Source organism: Neomonachus schauinslandi, chromosome X (genome assembly GCF_002201575.2).
Source record: "Neomonachus schauinslandi chromosome X, ASM220157v2, whole genome shotgun sequence".
Classification (NCBI taxonomy): Eukaryota; Metazoa; Chordata; class Mammalia; order Carnivora; family Phocidae; genus Neomonachus; species Neomonachus schauinslandi.
This window is the reverse complement of record NC_058419.1, coordinates 115,170,997-115,197,316: the sequence shown is the minus strand read 5'-3', so window position 1 is coordinate 115,197,316 and position 26,320 is coordinate 115,170,997.

Genomic DNA, 26,320 nt, shown 5'->3' with positions numbered 1-26,320 from the left:
ATGGTTCCCTCTACCTAAGGTCGTAAACCCCGCTTTTACTGGCCCTCTGCTGTCTACTCCTGAGCGCATTTCACCATGGTTTTCCTGACTCCAGTCAGTCCCGGTCTTCTGCTACCTGGTGTGCTGTTCCTCCGCACTGCCTCTAGCTTGCCCGGCCCGGCAAGGGGGGCAAACTCTCGTATTACCATTACTGGCAAGTGGACTTTCCAGCTTATCCCCCTCAATCCCTCACCAGCACCCCCACTGACTTCTTCCATCTGGGATGGGCATGCACCAAAGGTTAACCTCCATTTTGATGGATGCCAGTTTCTTGATACCTCCTGGGAACCTCATAGACGGTGTTCCTACCATGGCCCTCACTCTGGTTACCAGCTGGTAGATATCTACATCTGTGGGGGCCCTGTGCCTCCACAGCCAAACACCTGCCCTCAGTTCTGCTCGCAAGCCTGGGGATGTGAGTCATGGGTGGCAACTTGGCCAGGAATGGAACTATGGTCCACCAGGTGGTGGCACCTCAAACAGCGCAGTGACATCCAGATTTCCTTGTCACACAATGCCACCTCATCCTCTTGCTCTAACAATCACTGTATACTGCTCACCCTCTCAGTCTTAGAACCCAATGCCACATCATGGGCTACAGGAATCCTTCTCCTGTTGGGCCGATATCACCCTATGGGAACTGACCCCATGGCCAAATTTATGATTAAGTCCATGTTCACTCCAAGCCTTACAGTCAACCCCCAGAGTCAGACAGAAAATAACTCGCCCTGGTGCATCCCTGGTCCCCCATCCATACGCAGCAAGCATCTATAGCGCAACTGCTAGGTATGATTAATGCCTTCCACCAAGCGCTTAACCACTCAAATCCACCCCTAGCATCTGATTGCTGGATCTGTATAAAGCCCGGTCCCATCCAATACCTAGGTGTCATCTTCAACCAATCTACCATGTCACCTCCCACCTCGGCACCGGGGACCTCAGATTATCCCTTTCTGGCTCCGGTACCACTGTCTGGCAACTCTTCCTCTCCCATCATGGGCCGCAGTTGGGTCTGTGCGCCTAACAACACTTTTCTGGCTTGTGATCAAGGTGTATACATCTGCATCACCCCACGCCATCAATCATGCACGCTTGTCAGTCTCTTACCCGATCTTTCAGTCCTCCCCGGGAGCGATGCCCCACTCACATGGAGACCTCTTAGCCACCCTCAATGCTCCCCCATGGCCATCCCTCTTACTGTGAGCCTGCTGGCCACATCAGGTGTTGCCCTCGGCGCCACTGGCATTGGGATGTCTCAGGTTCAGTACCAGGGGTTAACTCAACAACTCATGGCGGGTTTTTCCACCCTCACTCAGTTGGCCCTGGCCCTGCAGCGCCAACTCGATTCACTGGCCTCAGTGGTCCTCCAAAACAGGTGCGGGCTCGACTTGCTCATGGCCGCACAAGGGGGGCTCTGCCTATTCTTAGAGGAGGAATGTTGTCTCTATGCTAATGAGTTGGGGGTGGTCCAAGAAACTCTGACCCAATTACAGGAACGAGTACATTGCTGGTGGGAAACACTCCAGCGGGCAACTTGGTGGGATTCCCTCTCACAATGGTTCCCTTGGTTTGCCCCCCTCATCGGCCCCCTCCTATTGCTTCTCCTCATAGTGGCATTTGGTCCTTGTATTCTTAATGCCCTTACTAGGTTTGTCACTACTCAAATTGCTAAAATTGGACTCCAGTTATTCCTTACTCACTATCACCCCTTAGAAGATGAAAATGATGCCGTCTAAACTAGGCGTTTAAAGGGGCATCAAAAAGGGAAATGATAAGGAAAATCTGTGTCCTAAGATAGCCGACGGAGCCAACGAGAGAGTCCCAGTCCTTGCTCCGGGGCTCTTCCAGGTTCTTCTCCCTGCTCTGCTTCGCGCATTAGCCGAAAGTGCCAAGTATGTGGAAGTAGAAGTGTATAAATTACCCCCTTTGTTTGTGCTCAAGGCTCAGACCTCTGGAGACCACTCTCCTCTGAGCCCGCCAGCATTAAATAAACCTCCTATCCTCCAAGATCTCTGAGTGCCGCTTGGTTCTTCTGTTGGGCAATCCAGTCCAGGTTCCGTAACAATGGAGCTTGCTCAAAACCAGACACAGGATCCTTCTAGTTAACCTGGAAGCTGCTGGAAATCCAATAGCACTGAGAGGTTAACCATCAGGTCAGGGAACTTCAGGCTTGAAAGTGTGTTAAACACTCCAACTCCCAAGCCTTCCAGGTCTTAGGGTTCCTCTATGTGGCAAATATGAGCGTACGCTTGCCTTGATACCTACGGTCATACAACAGAAAATTTGCTCATATTTTGGTCATGTAACTCTTTTGGAAGAAGATAACACAGTGATGAACTGGGAGAGAAAGGCCAAATCATTTCCAGTTGGATTGCTTTCCCATCATTTACATCTCCACTCACATGTCACCTTCTCAGGGAGGCTGTTTCTATTGAGATGCCTTAGGCTATAAGCAATGGCAAACTAACTCAAATGGCTTAAATAATAAGGGGTGTATTATCTTACATAATAGGAAGTCTGGAGGTAGTGTGGTTCCAGAGTAGGTGATTAAGTGGCTCAACAACTTATGGGATCCAGGTTCTTTCCATCATTTTGCTCTGCCATCTTCAGGTTTCCCCTCACAGTTTCAGGAAACCTCCACCAGCTTCAAGCATCACTTCTCAGATATCTAAAGCAGAGAACTTCTTTTCCTTATGCCCTTGTGTAAAATGGAGGAAAATGGTTCCAACAGTCTCCAGCCAACTTTCCCTTGCATCTCAAAGGCCAAAATTATCTCACTGTTCCCTTCCTAAACCAATCACTGGCCAGAGGGACAGAATCACTACAATTGGCTCAAACTAATCAGTACTTACCTCCTGGGGTAGAGATGGGCCTGGCTTTCACTGAAGCACACAGCAACTTGATTTGGAGGAAAACCAGGCTTCTTTTAGTAAAGAAGAGGGTTAGGTATGGCTCTTGTGAGGGCAATTAATAGTGCTGTGTACACTTTCCATGGCCAACTTGACTTTTATCCCAACTCCTCAATTTCTTCCTCATGATCCTGTTCTTTTCTGTCTTCCTTTATATCTTACATCTTTTAAAAAGTATATTATTTTTTCATTTGCTTATTCCCTACCACCACCATTGTAATAATGTAAGATCTATGTAGGAAGAAAGTTTGAAGATGCTCAATAAACATTTGCTGGATGATGAATGAACATATTGTGTGGTCACAAAAGCTTCCCAAAATGGTCTTTGTAGAAATGAATTCCAGAAAGAAAAGGGGGGTGGCAGGGAGGAGAGGATGGAAATAGGCAGAGTATGAGACAGACCAAGATAGAGTCATGGTTACTTTTCAGTTTATTGTCTTGCCTTCAGACAACTCCACATCTAAATAGAGTTTCCCAGCCTCTAAGGCTGCAGATTTAACCAAACGATCCTGGGCATTTCATAAAGATTTCACCATCCCCGTTGTGCAAGATAATCTGGTAGAAACCTTTTTTTTTTTTTTTTTTTAACAACTACCCAGAACAAAGCTTATCTTTTCTTGCTAGTGAACATTCAAATTATTTTGGCCTTTCTGCCCATATCTCTGGACAAAAATGGATGCTTATAGTATATCATATTTTCCTTACCTGAGATTGCTACTTATAGAGAGAGTCTATTTTGTCTCTCTTACTGGGAATTTCCACAAACAACATACCAAAGAATGTCAACCACAGATCATGGACATAAACAGGAGACTAGAGAGGATTCCTCAATCATGCAGTTCCCTTTACAATACGGACAGAGACATGATAGCTCACCCCCACCAAATGTAATGACTATAGTGCCTAGAAAACAAAAGGGAGAGAAAAATGCATACAAAAGGCAATTTATTCCACTTTCTAAAAAGTTTTAAAAGGTATTTCCTATTTTCCACTTAAATTGAAGGTGGCAATGATATAACATTGCTCATCTTTTATTCTTCCCTAAATTCTCAAATGAAGATAAAATATTTCAATGAGTTAGTGCAATTGTTTTGCAAGTTGCATGAGGCCTCCATCTTACCTTCTAGATCTCAGTTTCAAAAGACATTTCCTTAGAAGCCTTCCCTAACCATCTTATCTAATATTACCTTCTCCTGTGCTCTCCCCACCCTCATCATGCCATCTTATTTTATTTTCTTCTTGGCACTTTTCACTAGTTGAAATCATCATTTATTTACTTCCTAATTTATTTGTTGTCTATCCTTTCTTGCAGTCACCCTGGCATGTGGCAGATGCTCAATCGTTATTTAAGAAATGAAGTGTTCAAAAGATGTCTTTTTTCATATTTACCCTAATACCCTGATCATGTGACCTCACCTTGTCTTTCTTCCTCTTTCTTTCTGCTGCCTTTCCTAAAGGTGTTACCTTAAATGTCTTGTGGGATGGCAATACTTCAAAAGGTTAAACATAGAGTTACCATGTGACTCAGCAATTCCACTCCTAGGTATATATCCAAGAGAAATGAAAACATGTATCCACACAAAAACATACATGAATGTTCATAGCAGCATTATTCATAACAGCCAAAAAGTGGAAACAACTCGATGTCCATTAATTGGTGAATGCCTGAATGAAATGCAGTCTATCCATATAATGAAATACTATTTGGCAATAAAAAGAAATGAAATACTGATACATGCTACAACATGGATGAACATTAAGAACATTATGGTAAGTGAAAGAAGCCAGTCAGAAAAGGCACATGATTCCATTTTTATGATATGTTCAGAACAGGCAGATAGAAAGTAAATTAGTTGTTGTCTAGGGCTGGGGTTAGGAGAAATACAGAGTGACTATAAAATGGGCACAGGGGTTTCTTTTAAGGGTGATGAAAATCTTCTAAAATTGATTACAGTGATGGTTACTCGACTCTGTGAATACCAAATCCATAGAATGGTACACTTTGAATGGGCATTTCGTACAGCATATGAATTATATTTCAATAAAGCTGTTATATGATTTTAACTCTTGGGGAAAGAAAGAAGAAGAGGTAAAATCTAGACTAGTCACTTTAGGAGTGACTATTAGGGAGATAAATTTAAATGAAATAAGGCACAGAGATCATTCTTCCCTTTAATGCATTTAGCAAGCATTTATTGAGCACCTACTGTATGCCAGGCATTGTTAGACCTTCTGGGAATAAAGCCCTTGTTTAAGTTGTAAGGGGAGCACTGTGTTATAAATGACTAACCCAGAAAGTTGCTTTTGTAGTTTTGTTGTAACACCCACACTTTTTAGTTGTTTTTCCTCATGTTGTTGGCCTGGAAAGCACCTTTGCCAGGTGTGTTTTCTACCCACAGCAGATTGGATGTGAAAAGCGAGGCCAGAGAGAGAGCAATGTACTGGCTCTTCTGATCTGGGTTAGATCAGGTAATACTAATTATAGCCTCTACAGCTAGTGTATTCTTCTTTAAAGATTTCTATTAAATATTGAGTAGATACAAAATAATTTTATAAAGTGCGGGTACATTATAAAGAATTACAAAAAGATGAGCACATGTGAACACTTGGTGCTTTCACCTGTCCTCATGTTCATCCCTTCCTTCCCCCCAGAGATAACCACTGTCTATTGTAATTTTGTTATATCACCCACATCCTGTGATTGTCCTTCCTCAGGCTGCTAGCCTGGAAAGTAGCTTTTCCTGGTATTGTGTTTTTCTAGCCCACAGTAGACTGAATGTAAAAAGCGAGACCGTGTAGATACCTATGTGAAGTGTTGACTCATCATTGCCTGATATTCAGCAAGAAGATAGAAAAAGAAAGGACAAAGCATTCCCAAAGTGGCATGACCTGGGGCTACCATCACCCATCTTAATATTCATAGAAGTTATCTCTGTTTTATCATACAGTACAAAGATAGATGTTCTCACTGAAACTGGTCCTTCATGGAAACTGAAACTATGCTTGTTATAGTTTACATACGAAGATAAGAAAATATATACCTTATTTTGTTGATTCCAAGATGCACATATTTCCTCCCATTTCACATCTCTGAACCCGGATGTAGCTGCCAATCTGTGGCATAGTTTTATATGTCTAAGCATGCTCAGACTTGGTCATACTATTATTGCTTAGACAGAGTCATATATGTGCATTGTTGGTTTCTACTTGTTGAGTACAGTTGCTATTTTTTAAATGACTTCAGAAGTTTACACTATGATTGGGGATTGAAATGAAAAGTTAATTGGTACATAGAAAGGCATAGTATAAGGACGTGACTCTTATTAGAGAAGCAATGTTCATGACCACTGGAGGAATAGCCACCAATTCCACACTTCACTTAGGGCAACAACCAACTGCTTTGTAGGACCAAAAGGGAAGATTCTTACAAATAGGTGAAACTATATTACATTTTGTTGCTGAGATATATGAAACATATTGCCTATCAACACCAAACCCTGAAACAGACACTGAAGAAATTACCAAATTTCTTGGAAAAGACGAAAGAGGTTTCAAAGGAAGAAGAGGCCACTGTGACCAGTTTATGTAGCACTGTCATTAAGGAGCTGAGTATCAATGTGTCAGAAATTTCCTGCTGACTCAGAACAAAAGTTGATGATAAACTTCCAGGTATATATAGTTTAACAGAGGAAAAAATAAGGGAATTAGTCAAGCAAGGCATGCTAACAAAACCCAGCCTTCTTCAGTGTGCCACAAAATTATAGTGTCAATACTAAAGATCAAAAAATGTCCCTTCTACAAGCATAAACTTCAATTCTTGAGAAAGTGTTAAAGCAATTCATTGACAGTGGTTTTTTTTATTCTTATGAAAAGAAAAAAAAAGACTCACTGAGTCTTGACATCTTTGAGTCATCAAAATACAGTATATCTAGAAAATGTTCCATAAAAACTTATTTATTGTAAAAATATTTTAATTAAGTTTTGATAGGCAAACAATAGACTTGGAAAAAATATTTTTAACACAGAGAACAGACAGTGGATTAGAATAAAGGACTCTTAAAAATTATCAAAAAGGTTAAAAAAACCTACAAAAAAAGATGAAAAATCTGAAGAGATATTTTACGTGAGGGTAAATCCACTTGGCCAACAAACAAAAATAATAGGGAAATAATTTTTAAAGTAATAAGATATTATGTTATCAGACTGGCAAAAATTCTGAAGGATCATAACATTTCTTGTTGGCAGGGATGTGGGAAAAGGACTACTTTCAAGTTTGCTGATGGAAATGTAAATTATGACATTTATTTTAGAAAGTAATTAAGTAGCATCTATCAAAATTACTATAAATGTATACTTTCACTGAGCAAAACCTTTATTAAAAGACTATCCCACAGAAATAAGAGTACTAAAAATAAAGGTATGTATGTCAAGGATTATGGCTGAGAGTTAGCAGTGTCCAACCCCTATATGCTCACTTCACTGCATCAATGCCCACCAATCTGTCTTTCAACAGACAGTTGCTTGAGATTGTTGCTGGAACCTACTTGGCCACCTTCCAAAGTTCTGGGGAGTCAATGCTCACTAGGTGTAGCCCACAGCCAATCACTGGTGTGGGTTGGTATAAATACCCCTGCTCCCTCACCCTTGGGTAGAAAAATCCTGAAGCACATTTTCTATCCTGGCTCGGAGAGCTCCCTAATGGAATTAACTTCCAATTATCCACAGGGATAGCAGTCTGGATAATGCATCCTTCACAGGCTGTCTTCCCTTCCCTGTCTCACTTTTCCACTCCCCTACTGTGTTCCTTCCACTTTCAAAAGAAACTATCACATTTCACCCTCATCTCGGGTTTGCTTCAGGGATTCCCAAACTAAGACAAGGATGTAGAGGAAAAAACAACCCCAAACCAGAAAACAAAATGAAAGCTGTCAGTGAGTGAATGGTTAAATAGATTAGATTACATCCACATAATGAAATATTAAGCAACCATCATACAGAGTTAATTCGTGCTATATCAGTTGATACTGAGTTATTTTAATAAGGTATTATTGAGCAAGAGAAACAAAATGTAGAAAATTGGGTTTAACATGATCTCAATTTTAGAAGCAAACAGTAAGTAAAGCTTATATACATGTATATATGTCGAGGTTTCTTAACCTCAGCACTACTGACATTTTGGGCCAGATCATTCTCTGTGGTGGGGACTGTCCTGTGCACTGTAGGATATTTAACAGCATCGCTGACTTCTACTTATTAGATGCCAGTAGCACCCCCTCAGATGTGACAACCAAAAGCGTCTCCAGACATTGTCAAATGTCCCCCAGGGGCAAAAGCTCACCCTTATTTAAGAATCACATACCTGTATGTGTCTAAGTATGCATGTGTATATTTGCTATGGTTACATGAGCGTGAAGAAAAAATACAGAAGGATTATATATTAGGTTGTTAACATGAGTTATCTGTGGGGACAAGAACATAAAGAGTAGAAAAGATTGAGAGGAGAAAGAAATGAGTAAGGGGAGCAAAAAAGCATAAAAATAAGAGAGTGGTAAATACTTTTATTTATGTAAAAATTTTTATAAAAAGTAAAAATACAGGAAGTTTTGTTGCTTGAAAAGGAAGGCTTTATTGGAAGCTTCACTCATGGGCTAGCATTGCATATCACTGTTGTTAAATGCCTGGCACATCTCTTTCTATTGAGACCTGCTAGTATCCCAGCCTATGTGATTCTGATGGGACAAGTCCAGAATATCACCTAGACCACAAAAGTCGCTATTTGACCCAAGCCTTGCTAATCATGGTACCCCATATTCCTCCCCACAGTGACTGGCCCACAGGCTAAATAGATAACTTACACAAGACTCTGAATCACAAGCTATGAGTTTGAAAGATTTGGGCTGCCTTTGGCTATTATTCCCATGCATTTGTAACAACAGAGTGGAGTTGGCATGCAAAGAATAGCACAGAAAGATTGTTGATTCTTGGAGAGAAAGAGGGAGAGATAGAGGGGAAAGGAGGAGGGAGATCTGATGGCATCATTTGAGACCCTGGGTATAGCTGAGCCCGAAATTATTTCACCTTAAGACTTCTCAACTATTATGCAAACAACAAAACACCTCTTTTATTTTCTTTGCCTCCACTCATTTGAATGATGTTTTCCTCACTGGCATCCAGAAAGATCCTGACTAATACAGAGTAATAGTGAATTCATCAACAGTGGACATAATGAGATGGTACTTTATAGAGATTATGTAGAACATTGTTTTTGGCATGGCAACAAATTGGGTAGTTTTATATTATAGGTGATTCTTTGATAACTTTGGAAAATTTCTAAGGTAAATTTCTAATAGAGTCCTTATGAGCTAACAAAAACAGTTTTGCAAAGTGGAGACAGATCTAGGTTTAGGAAGCAGCTTGCTTTTCATAACAAAGAAAGCCAAGGAAGCATGATATTTTGGGTCACATGTTATATACTGTGGTGTCTAGCAGTTTCACACAGATGCAACCTGACAGTGGCTTGCCACATGTTGTGTCTCTTACTTCTTGCTTCCTACCATAAGGATTCTGGGATACTACAGCAGCAGACACTCACAGGAACCCACTTGGCCCTCATATAAATGCAACCAGAAAGTGTGCGGGAATGAATACAGATAGATCCACCCTTGGCCAGTGGGGTCAGCAAATGAAGAATAAAGACTCCTTCCTATGTGCCCTGAGCAGACAGTTTTGAGTTGCATCTCACAAATCTCCTGAGAGGGCCTTGGGTTATCAAGTACAAGGAGCCTAGACTAGGAGCCAACTCAATAACACATCTGTGCATTGGCTTTACCTTCTTCCCTGATGTACCAGCTTCCCTGCCACCCCCCTGTCTTTACTATACCCTTGGATCAGGTCTCAAATAAACTCTTCACACACAAACCTTTTTCTCAGGCTCTGCTGTTGGAAAATCCCAGGCTAAGATATACAGATACCTGTAGGTTCTCAAATATTATTCTGTGATACCTCCATACCATCTTTCACACCTCCCATAAAATAGTTTGACAGTATTTCTTTGTCATTGAAAAGAAAAAGAATCCACTGTAGCACTTTTACTTTAAGTGTGAAGAGGAAAGGGATTAATTAGGAAGGGCAGAAGAGGTGCTCATTGCAGAATTAGAAGAAAGGCCTTTGCCTATGGCACCGAGGTTAACTGAGTGATGCAACACTCTCCTGCATGACTGGACTTCCAGTGAAATGGTGCATTCAAAAGGAAAATGCAAGTTCTGAGAGGGGGCCTAGAGAGAGGCCCACAGGAAACTTGAAAGCTTACTCATGAGGAAGTATGGTGTGGACACATTAGGCTATTGATTTTTACTAAATCTAAAGAGCCTTCAGACAGATTTACTTTGATTGATGCATTTGAGAATGAAATACATGTTCCCTAGCATGCATCCTCACCCCCTATCTGAAAATCATACTTGATTTTTGGGCCAGCTTTATGAAACCTTCTTTCTCACCTGAACAGCATGATTTCAGCCAAGCACTAAGTGCCAAGGACAGGGCTATGACTCAGCATGGAAAAAATGTTACAGAGACGGAGAGGGAAATTAGAAATTCCATCTTGCCTTCTTTGGGGTTTCTGTTGTGTCTGTTCATTCTTTGTACAAAAGAAACTGGTTGTGGAGCAAGGAGGGCAGGAGACTGGTAGGAGACACCATCCTTTTCCTTTCTTCCTTTTCTTCTGGAGTTCTACCTACAGATGTTGGGGGAGGGAGGTTGGCCAACTCTGAATTTCCCAGATCCCATAAAAGCTACCAGATGAACTCAGGACTCCTCCATCCTGCTGGGAGGATCCCAGTGAGGCTATGTCCTTTATAACCCAGTCTCAAGATGGTACAAGTCTATAAGTATCTTCTACCTCAATATATTTCCTTTTATAGAGTAACTTTGGGTGCATACACAATACACCAGTAAGGGTAAATTTCAATAGTAGTTTTCATTTCAAAGAAATCAGAAGAGTAATTCCTTTTGTTTTAGTTTTTAAACCCAAGTCACCAGTCCATGGATGTTAGATTAGATTTCATAAAAGCCTGAATCTGTCTATTTTCCTACTTTATCATTTTGGATCAGGTAAAAATGTAAAATATTGAATGGATATAATGTATACGTTGGTAAGAATCAGAATGATTCATACAAGGATATAAGAAATTTAAATCTCGGGGCGCCTGGGTGGCTCAGTTGGTTAAGCGACTGCCTTCGGCTCAGGTCATGATCCTGGAGTCCCGGGATCGAGTCCTGCATCAGGCTCCCTGCTCGGCAGGGAGTCTGCTTCTCCCTCTGACCCTCCTCCCTCTCATGCTCTCTGTCTCTCATTCTCTCTGTCTCAAATAAATAAATAAAATCTTTAATAAAAAAAAAAGAAATTTAAATCTCAAAAATTCATTTTAAAGTGGCACTCCTAAAAAAATAGATTGAAGTAGCAATGATAATAGCAAATACATTTCTCCCTTTTTGATTAAGCATTATACTTGTTCAGCTTATAAGAAAAAAACTAATGGGAAGTAATAAATCTATAATATTTGATTCCTTTAAGTAAACTTATTTTCTCCGGAAGGGAGATGGGATAATTTGGAGTAGATATTTTGGGGAAAAAATTTTTTTATTTTATTTTTTTATTTTTATTTTTATTTTTTTAAATGTTTTTTATTTATTCATGAGAGTGAGAGAGAGAGAGAGAGAGGCAGAGGCAGAGGGAGAAGCAGGCTCCCCACCTAGCAGGGAGCCCGATGCGGGACTCGATCCAGGACCCCGGAATCATGACCCGAGCCGAAGGCAGACACCCAACCATCTGAGCCACCCAGGCGCCCTTTATTTTTATTTTTTTTTAAGATTTTTATTTATTTATTTGACAGAGAGAGACACAGCGAGAGAGGGAACACAAGCAGGGGGAGTGGGAGAGGGAGAAGCAGGAGAGGGAGAAGCAGGCTTCCCGCAGAGCAGGGAGCCCGACGCGGGGCTCGATCCCAGGACCCCGGGATCATGACCTGAGCCAAAGGCAGACGCCCAACGACTGAGCCACCCAGGCGCCCCGAAAAAAATTTTTTTATTAAAACAGCATGGTGGATATGTCTTTCCATATAAAATTATCAGAAGAAAACATTCATTTTAAATGGAATAAAACAATACTCCTACAATCTTTCCTAGAAATATATAAATGCAATTGACAAAGTTAAAACAGACTTTTCTATGCTTTGCAGACTATCTGTAGTAGGAAACCAAATGTTGCTGTTCAGGGCTGACTGAAATCATAATTAAGATGAGCAAAAATTACAAATATACTGTATTTGCACAGTTAATTTGGTTCTGCAAAAAAATTTAATTGATAAGTTGAATACAGATCCCAAAGTGTAATATTTGCACACAAATGTAAAACCCAAAAGAGTTAGTTTGTGAAAGATATGCCACACAATGTTTCATGTCAAAAAAATCAGAATAATGAAAGAATTATCATGGAGTGAAACTTTTAATTCAGACTAGAGGGCAATTCTTTCCCAAGTATTTTCAAAGCTCCTGAGGCCTTCTGAAATTCTGAGGGTTTCACCATAAAAGGTTTCTGGAAGCATCTAAATATTTCTGACAAAGGTATTGAGGAGCAGAAAGCAGACAGAGAGAAAGAAGCAGCAACTGATGTATTTTTAATAGATTCCTATAGCTATAGAGAGAATACACCCAATACTGGTGATTCAGTAGGACTTTGGAGGTCCTACTCATCTTGAGTCCCCACATGCCATTTTTCCAATGATCCCAGGTCATGACAGTCAGAGTCACTCTCTTCCTTAACCACAACCCCCAGGGTATCAACTTTCAAGACTACTTAATGAGTCCTGTGGGTTTACCTGGACCACACCAGGAAGGTTTTATGGCGGGGGTAGAAGCTGGGGCCTGAACGGGTACAGGAGTGGTCAACTGGGCTGTCAGAAGAGCTCTGCCTATCAGGCATGGATAGCATTCCAGAGCATGATGATCTCTGCCTCAGTTCAGGCAAATGCTCACACCCATAAAACAAGTGAAGCAATCTGTGCTCTTCCTGGAGGATGGAGCCCTTCATGGGTCACTGTGGCTCTCCATCCTTGGAAGACCCCACAGGCAAGTGTCTGAGAGTCTGTCCATAGGCGGTTGTGCTTTATCCAATGACAGGACACTTAGTATAGTTAAGTATTGTCAGGGAGGACAAGACCAGGCTCTGTTTTTTGTTTTTTGCTTTTTTTTTTTAAGAAGAGCTAAGAACCAGACAGACCACTAGAAGGGGAATTACAAATGGAGAGCAAAGCAGCACAACACTTCTCTGTGACCTGGGGAACACAGAGGCTGGGCGGAAGGAAGAACTCAGGGTGGGACTCAGTTGCCAGCAATTAGACATCAATGGGAAGAAGTGACCTGCCACGGAGAGAATGAGAGAGTCCTGTGATCTGCACTCATCCAATAACAGCAGGGCAATAATGGAACCTGCAGGGACCACATTCCAGATCAGCCTTATGAGTTAGGTGCCTAAGTATTTCCTTTCTAAGCCTGGCTTGTTCTGAGAAGTGGGACAGAGATGATTAACCCACAGAGCAGGGCATAAAGCTGCCAGGGAGGTAGGAAAGACAGAGACAGGTCATCAATACACTTTAATACTACCTCCTGTTAAAGCTTTTCACATATGTCTCATGTACTATGGTTAGTTCATAGAGGCAAGGAGGAGTACCCCATCTAACTTTTGTGTGATCTCCCATGGCACTCACTATGGTATGTGCTCTGTCTAGGTGCTCAAAAGATATTTACAGTGGCAGATTTAAATTTGAAGGGATTATACAGATTCCTTGTCTGTATCAGCCCACCAATCAGGACAACAGGCATTAAGATTGAGAGGCAGATAAAAGGAGAGGAACAGATACACTCAGCTGCTTAGGAGGAGCACTTCCTTCCACCCAGTGGAGTATTTATGAGACTGTCCACCCTACCACCTATTGCGGTCACCACTCGGGGCCCAAGAGTAAACTACTTCTTAGGTCAACAACATCCACTGTAGAGCAATGGCAAGCAAAGCATGGTCTTTTTGTTAAGACCTGTTGACATGGCTAAGCTCTGGAGCTATAGCAGTGAAAAAGACAAGATCCTATTCGCAGAGAGCTTAGTTTAATGAAGGGAAATAAGGGCATTAAAAAAATAATCACAAAAATTATTTATGGTATTTGTGAAAAAGGCTACAAAGGAAACATGCAAGGTCATATGGAATCTATAACAGGGCATTTTCTGAAGCTGCAAGGGGTTTCTCAGCCCAAATAGAAGAGTGCTAGAGAGTTCTGTACCCTTTGAGGCAACATTCCAAAGCAATGCACCAGCCTCACCTTCTACCTTCCATCATCCATGGAAAAGGCAATTCTGAGCCTTATTCTACATGATCCCTCAGAGGACTCATGGTGGGGCTGAGCCTCAGGTGTTTAACAGTGGTCTTTAATGATTGATTAACATGCCCTTTAGCAGATTTTCTTCTATGTCTTACTGCTCATTTCTTCTACAGTGCCTCCTGGGATAGGTTGCCAGATAACATAGAGAACACTCAGGGTTTTTTTATTATTACTAAAAATACTTAAAAAAGTAAAGTATTCATTGTTTATATGAAATGCAAATTTAACGGGGCATTTTATATTTTTATTTGCTAAATCTGGTAACCTTAACCTGGGAACGTTTCCCAAATAAACTCCCTCTTTCTCAAGTTCTTGTTTCCAGCTCTATTTTGAGAGGAACACAAACTAAGACAAGCACCAGCATCCAAAGAAAAGTCAGCAAAAGAAATGGATTGGCCAGGAATCCAGGATAAAACACAGAAGACTGATGTTCTGGAAGCCAAATGGAGATTGTTTCAGGGAGGTATGCTTAACATTTGCCAGGATCTGTCAATGATGGCAGGCAGTGTCAAAATGCTAAGCACTTTTCGTGGATTATCTCATTTTCTCCCACACGATCCTGTGGGGTATGTAATATTCTTATCCTCCTCTTCAAATGAGAGAGCCAAAGTGTACAGAGGTTAATGAACATGGCTCAAGTCATACAGTTGTACAGAAAAGCCATTCTGGTCCCCCTGATCTAAGCCAGTAACCCCTCCACTGTGTTCCTAGTTGTCCCCACATTCTTCATCAAGATCTCATCCCTCCAATCTTCAGCACTTTATTCACAGTACTAAGTACTTCACTCAGGGGAATATGGAAGCAACATGACTTGCAATTAAGGGTATAATTAAGAAGAGTCAGAAACAGGGGAAGATGGAGGAGTAGGAGGATCCTAATCTTGCCTCATCCCATGGATACACCTAGGTGACACCCAATCAGTGTAAATAAACCAGAAAATCACCCAAAGATTGGCAGAACAGACTCTCCACAGCTAATTGTAGAGAGGAGGCCACAATGAAAATGATAGGAAGGACAGAGACATGGTCAGGAACGAAAGTAACTTGTGAGATTAACCACAAAAGGGAGGGACACCACAGGCACAGAGAAGGGAGAGAAGCAGACACCACACCAGGCACCCCAGACACAGAGGATCTACATTGGGAAGACAAATCCCCATAACATTTGGCTTTGAAAACTAGAGGGGCTTAACTTCACACGTTTTCACAATTAGTGGGCCTTAGCATTGGGAAACATTTAAAAAATCAGCAGAATCAACTCAAGGAAAGCCAGAGGGCAATAGGAAACTGAGCCCCCGCCTTTAAAGAGAACATCACAATCAATCCTGCTGAGATTCAGTACAGAAGCAGCAGTTTGAAAAATGACTGGGGTATATGGGAAGATTTATTTACCAATCTCAGAACATGTGCAGAAGGGGCAGAGATCTTTAGGAGATTTCTGCATGAACAAAAGAGCTGGCTGGTGCAGGAACTAATGTCAATGCTCTCCACCTAGCTTGCTAAGAGCACACCTCCCCGCCTCCAGTGGATATGCCCTGTCCAACCTGTCCCACTATGCAGGAGTTCCTCTAAAGTGGCTCAAGGTCTCCTCCCACAAGCAGACCAGCGCATACCTTGCTAACAACACATGTCCCACCATAGGCTCCCTTGCAGATCCACCCCATCCAACCTGCCCCACTTGGTAAGAGTCCATCCAAAGCAGTGCCAAGAGCATGGTATGGTGAAAGCAGCCCCAAGAGTGGCCAGCACCCCTCCAAAGTGACCCTTGTCCTTAGGAAGAGGGAAAGATAACCACACACACCAGTTTGACTGCAACCCCAGCAATGGACTGGGGGCAGACATCTGATCTGACTGCTGGCCCCACCCATCAACAAAAACTTCACAAGGGGCAGCACAAAGAGAGAGCCCAGTACTTGGGGGCCATGGCAACCCCAACAGACTGAGGGCAGACATCTGATACGACTGCACGATTTGCCCACAAATGAAAGCCTCTCAGGGTACAATGCAGGGATAGCACACTGCAGTTCTGTGCAACCACTGTTCTTGTAAACATCTGGTCTGACCCAACTCAAGCCCAGGGTGGGCCCATACTAGCTCCTTAATAGCACAGGCAAAGAGAACCATTGTAGATGACTGGACTGAAGGCAAAAGGGGCTCAACCATAATAGTAGAGTGCACACAGTGCACATAGGAGACACTCCTGAAGCACCAGGTTCTGGTGAACACGGAACATTGCACTGCAGTGTGCTATAGGACCTCTTCTTCATGAGGCCACTACTTTCAATATTGGGAGACATAGCTGACTTTCCTAACACATAGAAACAAACACAGAGAGTTGGACAAAATGAGGAGACAGAGGAATATGTCCCAGATGAAAGAACAAGACAAAATCACAGCAAGACAGCTAAACAAAATGGATATAAGCAATATGCCTAGCAGAGAATTTAAAGTAATGGTCACAAAGATACTCACTGGACTTGAAAAAAGAGTGGAGGATCTCAGTGAGATCTTCAATAAAGAGATAGAATATATAAAAAAGAACCACTCAGAGATAAAGAACTCAATAACTAAAGTTAAAAATATACTAGAGGGAATAAATAGAGGCTATAGGAAGCAAAAGAATGGATCAGTGACCTAGAGGACACAATAACGGAAAGAAATCAGGCTGAACATGAAAAAGAAAAAAGAATAATAAGAAATGAGAACAGGAGGGGCGCCTGGGTGGCTCAGTTGGTTAAGCGGCTGCCTTCGGCTCAGGTCATGATCCCAGGGTCCTGGGATCGAGCCCCGCATCGGTCTCCCTGCTCGGCGGGGAGCCTGCTTCTCCCTCTCCCTCTGCCTGCCTCTCTGCCTACTTGTGTTCTCTCTCTCTATCTCTCTGTCAAATAAATAAATAAAATCTTTAAAAAAAAAAAAAAAAAGAAATGAGAACAGGTTACAGGAACTCAGTGACACCATCAAGCATAATTACATTTGCATTATATGGATCCCTGAAGGAGAAGAGAGAGAAAGGGGGCGGAAAATTTATTTGAAGAAGTAATAGCTGAAAATTCCCTAATGTGGGGAAGGAAACCAAAATCCAGATCTAGGAAGCACAGAGAGCCCCTAACAAAATCAACCCCAAGGAGGTCCACACCAGGACACATAATAATTAAAATGGCAAAAAGTAGAGACAGGGAGAATTTTAAAAGCTGCAAGAGAAAAGAAAATAGTTACATACAAGGGAAATCCCAGTGGACTATCAGCTGATTTTTCAGCAGAAACTTTGCAAGCCAGAAAGAAGTGGCATGATATATTCAAAGTGCTGAAAGAAAAAAAACTCTGCAACCAAGAATACTCTATCCAGCAAGGCTATCAGTGAGAATAGGACAGATAAAGAGTTTCCCAGAAAAACAAAAGTTAAAAGAATTCATCATCACTAAACCAGCCTTACAAGAAATGTTTAAAGGGATTCTTTGAGTGGAAAGGAAAGATGATAAGCAGGAATAAGAAAAGTAGGAAAGGAAAAAAATTTCTCAGGTACATATAAAAATAATAAAAGTAGTAGATTAGTCACTTATAAAACCAGTACAAAGGTTAAAGCACAAAAGTAGTAAAATCAAGTGTGTCTATGAAAATCAGTCAAGGGATTCAGAAAATAAAGGGGTGTAAAGTATGACACCATATATCTAAAACATGGGGGGATGGAGTAAAAATTTAGTGCTTTTAGAATGGGTTCAAAGTTAAGCAACCATTGACTTAATATTGACTGCTATATGCATAGGATATTATATATAAACCGAATAGTAAACACAAATAAAAAACCTATAATAGAAATGCAAAAAAATAAAGAGAAAAGAATCCAAGCGTATCACTAAAGAAAGCCATCAAACCACAAGAGAAGAAAGGAACAGAGAAGAACTAAATTTTTTTAAAAACCATAAAACAAGTAACAAAAGGACAAGTACATACCTATCAATAATTACCTTGAATGTAAATGGACTAAATGCTCCAATCAAAAGACGTAGGGTGGTTGAATGGAGAAAAAGGCAAGACCTGTCTATATGCTACCTACACAAGACTCATTTTAGATGTAACGACACATGTAGAGTGAAAGTGAAGGTATGGAAAAGCATTTATCATGCAAATGGAAATGAAAAGAAAGCTGGGGTAGCAGTACTTAAATTGAACAAATAGGCTTTAAAACAAAGACTGTAACAAGAGACAAAGAAGGAAGCTATACAATCTTAAAGGGAACAATCCAACAAGAAGATACAATAACAATGTAAATATTTATGTACCCCACATGGGAACACCCAAATACATAAAGCAGCTATAAACAAACAAAAGGAAGAAACTGATAGTAATACAAGTATAGTAGGGAACTTTAACACACCACTTACATCAATGGATAGATCATCCAAACAGAAAATCAACAAGGAAACAGTGGCTTTGAATGACACATTGACCAGATCTACCTAACAGATGTATTCAGAACATGCCATCCCCCAACAACGGAAGGTACATTCTTTCCAAATGCACATGGAACATGCTGCAGAAGAGATCACATGTTAGGCCACAAAACAAGTCACAACAAATTCAAAAAGATTAAAATCTTATCATGCATCTTTCTGACCACAAATGCTATGAAACTGGAAATCAACCACAAGAAAAAATCTGGAAAGAGAACAAACACATGGAGGTTAAATAACATGCTTCTAAACAATGAATGGGTTGACCAAGAAATCAAAGAGGAAATTAAAAAATACATGGAGACAAATGAAAATGAAAACACAATGGTCCAAAATCTTTGGGAGGCAGCAAAAAGTGTTCTAAGAGGGAAATTTTTAGCAATATAGGCCTACCTCAAGAAGCAAGAAAAGCCTCAAATAAATAGCCTAAGCTTACACCTAATGGAGCTAGACAAAGAAGAACAAGGCCTAACGCCAGTAGAAAAAGAAAATAATAAAAATTAGAGTAGAAATAAATGAAATAGAGACTGAAAAACAGAGCAGATTGATGAAACCAGGAGTTGGTTCTTCAAAAAAATCAACAAAATTGATAAACCTCTAGCCAGACTCATCAAAAAAAACAACACAAAACAAAACAGAGAAAGGACTCAAATAAACAAAATCGGAAATGAGATAGAAGAAATAACAACCAACACCACAGAAATACAAACAATTGTAAGAGAGTATTATGAAAAATTATATGTCAACAAACTGAACAACCTAGAAGAAATGGATACACTCCTAGAAACATATGACATCCCAAAGCTGAGTCAGGAAGAAATAGATAATTTGCACAGACCCATTACCAGCAGTGAAATTGAATCAGTATAAAAAAAAATCCCAGCAAACCAAACCAGAGGACCAGACAGCTTCACAGGTGAATTCTACCAAACATTTAAAGAAGAGTTAATACCTATTCTTCTCAAACTATTCCAAAAAATAGAAGAGGAAGGAAAGCTTCCAAATTCATTCCATGAGGCCAGCATTACCCTGATACCCAAACCAGATAAAGACAGTACAATAATAATAATATAAAAAACTGCAGGCCAATATGTCTGATGAACATAGACACAAAAAACCCTCAATAAAATATTAGCAAACCAAATCCAACAATACATTAAGAAAATCATTCACCACAATCACGTGGGAATTTTTTTCCCAAGTGTTTATTTAAATTTCAGCTAGTTAACATACAGTGTAATATTAGTTTCAGGTGTAGAATTTCGTGATTCATAACTTACATACAACACCTGGTGCTCATCACAAGTGCCGTCCTTAATACCCATCACCTACTTAACCCATCCTCCCTCCTCCCATCCACTAACTGTCAGTTTCTTCTCTATAGTTAAGAGTCTGTTTCTTGGTTTGACTCTTCCCCCCCCATGTTCATTTGTTTTGTTTCTTAATTTCCACATATGAGTGAAATCATATAGTATTTGTCTTTCTCTGACTGACTTATTTTGCTTAGCATAATTCTCTAGAGAGTGCTCTATCCACATCATTGAAAATGGCCAGATTCATTCTCTTTGATGGCTGAGTAATATTCCATTGTATATATATATCACATCTTCTTTACCCATTCATCAGTGGATGGACATTTGGGCTCTTTCCATAATTTGGCTATTGTTGATAATGCTGCTATAAACATCGGGGTGCATATATCCCTCCCAATCAGTATTTTTGTATCATTTGAATAAATACCTAGTAGCACAATCGCTGGATTGTAGGGTCATTCTATTTTTAACTTTTTGAGGAACCTCCATTCTGTTTTCCACAGTGGCTGCACCAGTAATTCCCACTAATAGTGTAAAGGGGTTCCCTTTCTCTGCATCCTTGTCAACACCCGTGGTTTCCTGTGTTGTTAATTTTACCCATTCTGACTGGTGGGAGGTAATATCTCATTGTAGTTTAGACTTGTATTTCCCTGATGATGAATGATGTTGAACATCTTTTCATGTGTCTGTTAGCCATCTGTATGTCTTCTTTGGGAAAATGTCTATTGATGTCTTCTGCCCATTTCTTAACTGGATTATTTGTTTTTTGGATGTTGCATTGTATAAGTTCTTTATATATTTGGGATACTAACCCTTTATCAGGTATGTCATTTGCAAATACCTTCTCCCAATCTATAGGCTGTCTTTTAGTTTTGTTGATTGTTTCCTTTGCTTGGCAGAAGCTTTTTATTTTGATAAAGTCTCAATAGTTTATTTCTGCTTTTGTCTCCCTTGCCTCAAGAGACCTATCCAGTAAGAAGTTGCTACAGCCAATGTTAAAGAGGTTACTGCCTATGCTTTCCTCTAGGATTTTTGATGATTTCCTGTCTCACATTTAGGTCTTTCATCCATTTTGAATTTATTTTTGTGTACGGTGTAAGAAAGTGGTCCAGTTTCATTCTTTTGCATGCTGCTGTCCAGTTTTCCCAAAACAGTTTATTAAAGATACTGTCTTTTTTCCATGGGATATTCTTTCTTGCTTTGTCAAAGATTAATTGCCCATATAGTTGTGGGTTCATTTCTGGGTTTTCTACTCTGTTCTATTGATCTATGTGTCTGTTTTTGTGCCAGTACCATACTGTCTTGATCACTACAGCTTTGTAATATAACTTGAAGTCTGGAATTGTGATGACTCCAGCTCTGCTTTTCTTTTTCAAGATTGCTTTGGCTATTTGGGGTCTTTTGCGGTTCCATACACACTTTAAGATTGTTGCTTCTAGCTCTGTGAAAAATGCTCGTGGTATTTTGACTAGGATTGTACTAAGTATGTAGACTGCTTTGGGTAATATAGACATTTTAACAATATTTATTCTTCTAATCCATGAGCATGGAATGTTTTTCAATTTCTTTGTGTCATCTTCAATTTTTTCATCAGTATTTTTATAGTTTTCCGAGTACAGGTCTTTTACCTCTTTGATTAGGTTTATTCCTAGGTATCTTAGGTTTTTGGTGCAATTGTAGATGGCATCCAATCCTTGATTTCCCTTTCTGCTGCTTCATTATTGGTGTATAGAAATGCAACAGATTTCTGTACACTGATTTTGTATCCTGCAACCACCGAATTTGTGTATCTGTTCTAACAGTTTTTCTGGTGGAGTCTTTTAGGTTATAGAGTATCATGTTATTGGCAAGTAGTGAAATTCTGACTTCTTCCTTGCTGATTTGGATGCCTTTTATTTCTTTTTGTTGTCTGACTGCTGAGGCTAGGATCAAGTGAGATTTATTCCTGGGATGCAAAGGTGGCTCAATATTCACAAATCAATGTGATACATCACATCAACAAGAGAAAGGATAAAAAACATATGATCATGTGACTAGATGCAGAACAAACATTTGACAAAATGCAACATCCATTCATGAAAACTCTCAACAAACTAAGTTTAGTAGGAATATACCTCAACATAATAAAGGCTCTATATGAAAATCTCATAGCTAACATCATTCTCAGTGGTGAAACTAAGATCAGGAAGAAGACAAGGATGTTTACTATCACCAGTTTTATTCAACATAGTACTGGAAGTCCTAGCCACAAATAACCTAATTAAAAATGGGCAGAAGACATGAAGAGACATTTCTCCAAAGAAGACCTATGAAGACACATGAGACACATGAAAAGATGCTCCACATCATTCATCAGGGAAATGCAAATCAAAGCCACAATGAGATATCACCTCACACCTGCCAGAATGGCTAAATAAAAAACATAAGAAACAACAAGTATTAGTGAGAATGTGGGGAAAAGGAACTCTTGTGCACTGTCAGTGGGAATACAAACTGGTACAGCCACTGTGAAAAACAGTATGGAGGTTCTTCAAAAAATTAAAAATAGAATTACCATACAATCCAGTAATTCCACTACTGGGTATTTACCCAAAGAAAATGAAATCACTAATTCAAAAGGTATGTGCACCCCTATATTTACTGCAGCATTATTTACAATGGCCAAATTATGGAAGCAACCCAAGTGTCCATCCATAGATGAATGGATGAAGAAGAGGTGGTATGTGTATATATATATGGTGTATATGTATGTGTGTGTATATATATGTATGTATATACATATACACATACATAATGTGTGTGTATATATACACATATATACATATATATACACACACATACATAATGGAGTATTACTCAGCAATAAAAAGAATGAAATCTTGTCATTTGCAAGAACATGGATCGATCTAGAGGATATAATGCTAAGTGAAATAAGTTAGTCAGAGAAAGACAAATACCATATGTTTTCACTCATATGTGGAATTTAAAAAACAAAACAAATGAACTAAGAAAAAAAGAGACAAACCAAAAACCAGACTCTTAAATATAGAGAACAAACTGATGGTTGCCAGAGGGGAGGTGGATGGGGGAGTGCGTGAAACAGGTGGAGTGGATTGAGAGTATACTCATCATGATGAACACTGAGTAATATATAGAATTGTCAAATCACTATACTGTACACCTGAAACTAATATAAAACTATATGTTAATTATACTGGAATTAAAAAAAAAAGAATAGTGAACCTCTAAATAGATGACCACATATGATTGGAAAAGAAGCCTAATTATTTATTTTCCTTATTTTAATAAATTTTATTGGCAAATTTCAAACATATGCAAAAGTAGAGAAAATAATATAAGCCCCCATGTTACTCTATCTGCTTCAAAAATTATCATCATTCTGTCATTCTTTCATCTCTCCCTCTGCTCAAATATTTTAAAACAAATCTGTGAATATATTATTTTATATGTAAATACTTCATTATAAATTTCTAAGAGATAAGGACTTTTGAAAATAAAATAGCTGTCATACCAGTATCAAACTTACTAATATTTCTTATTAGATAATTTCTTTTTTTTTTTTTAAAGATTTTATTTATTTATTTGACAGAGAGAGACACAGTGAGAGAGGGAATACAAGCAGGGGGAATGGGGGAGGGAGAAGCAGGCTTCCCACTGAGCAGGGAGCCCGATGCGGGGCTCGATCCCAGGACTCTGGGATCATGACCTGAGCCGAAGGCAGACGCTTAACGACTGAGCCACCCAGGTGCCCCTTATTAGATAATTTCTTAATATAATCTGTAGTAGTCTGAATAATCCCCCCCACACACACACACACAAATATCAGGTACTTATCCCTACCACTTCGTGAAGTTACCTTATGTGGAAAAAAATGGTTTGTGCAGATGTGATTAAGTTAAGGATTCTGAGACAGGGAGATTATCCTGGATTATCTGGGCCCTAAATGCCATCACAGGAGGCCTTATAAAAGGGAGGCAGAGACAGATGAGACACAGAATGCAAAAGGCTAGGTGACGATGGAAGCAGAGAGAGACTGGAACATGCTATACTGCTTTGAAGATGGAGGAAGGGGGCCATGAGCTGTGGTATATAGTTCTAGAATATGAAAAATACAAGAAAACAGATTTTCCCCAGAAGAAGCACAGCCCTGCTGACATTTTGGTTTAAGCCCAGTGAGGCTGATTTGGGACTAGCTAGTTTTAGAACATTTTCATCACCCCAAAAAGAAACTACATAACCATTATTGTAAGTTAAATTTTTATCAAATCTACAAAGCAAGGCATAGTTAGAGGCCTAGCTTATATTTCTGCCCCTTCTACCCTTTTCCCCCCTCTCTTTCTTATGGGTAACATACTTTTAAAAAGTTTTTGTTTTGCTTTTATTTTTCTTATTATAAACAAATATGTGTGGGCGCCTGGGTGGCTCAGTTGGTTAAGCGACTGCCTTCGGCTCAGGTCATGATCCTGGAGTCCCTGGATCGAGTCCCGCATCGGGCTCCCTGCTCGGCAGGGAGCCTGCTTCTCCCTCTGACCCTCCCCCCTCTCATGTGCTCTCTCTCATTCTCTCTCTCTCAAATAAATAAATAAAATCTTTAAAAAAAATTAAAAAAAAAAACAAATATGTGTACTCTTATATTTCTTTAGTTAGTAGAATATTGTATATATTTTTTATACCTCGATTTTTTTCACTTGGTAACATATCCTGACAATCATTCCAAAGTCATATCTAGAGATACACCACATTCCTTTTCACAGCTGTACTGTCCTCTGTTGTGTGGTGCATCCTAGTTTATTTAACCAGCCTCCTAATGATGGGCATTTGGGTGTTTCTACTCTTTTGCTATTATAAATAGAGCTGCAATGAACAGTCTTGTGCACATATATTTTCATATTTTTGCTAGTGTATACATGGGATAGATTCTCAGAAGTGCAGTTGCTGAGGAAAACCAGCCTAGTTAAACAACATAAAACTAATACTCTTACCACAGCTAGTTTATTTTTTAGATGCACACTCAATTTCCTTTTGAGATCTTACCGAAAGGCAGATTTTTATGGACAAATAATCAATATCTAAAGAGATAGCATTTGAATACTAGTTACAAGAGATAGCATTTGAATACTGAATACAGCAAAATGTGGGATTACACTGTTCTATATTAAAACAGAGTGGTATTCACTAGTGATGGGGCTGGCCTTCCCCAAAATGGCCCATCACTTAACCTATGGATGTTGAATATTCCAAGGACATTGTGGATTTGACTGGCTCTTTCTGGAAAAGAGAGGATGTCCTAGTATGAGGAGTTAATCTTAGGTTCTAATAGCATTTCTATCATCTCCATAAGTACCACTTAAATAAAATATGAGCTTTCTTCATTTCTGATCTAGTCTTGTGAATGCTCAACTTGTTAGCCTGCCTCTTCATACTATTTTTTTTAAGTAGAAAACATCTCATTCCTTTAAAATTCTCAGATACACAACTGTGCAGACAACAAAAGTGCCAAATTCATGTATTATTCAGATGAAATTCAAAGGGACACTACACCAAAATAATTCTACCAGCCCATGAATTAGTGGAGCAAATGTACCTTTGAGCAACATGCATATTTACTAGTTTCTCTGAGAACACTTTGTTTTTATTCCTCACCTTTATGAACAGTAGCTAGAAGCTCTTTCATATCACATTGTTTATCCTCAAAATCTCCCCATAGAAGTTTGGCAGGTGAAAATTATAATATTGAAATTTCCCAAATGGAAACAGACAAATGCCCACCATGTCTACCTCACAGGACAGATTAGATTTCAACTTCTTTGTGATGATTGAGATTCTGCCAACAGCTTAAGAAAAAAGAAAAAATTCCCTCACCTTCCTGCTTTCCTCACCTCTCCCCACAAAGCTGATATCTGAATGCCTAAGAGCTTCCTGTGTTGTCCCAGGCAAAATAGTTAGTGGTCAACCATCTTCTTTCCATCTAAATGTTGATAGGATATAAGAAACCATTTTACTAGTATAATTATTTAGTTTTTTTAAACCTATTTTATGCCAACACTTTAGCCTGAATTATTTCATTCAAAGCATGCCAACTAGAAGGCAAGGAATCCTGTAGTTAAAAGAAAGGGCTTGGAGTCTGTCCAACAGACTAGAATTTAACTCTAGCAATGC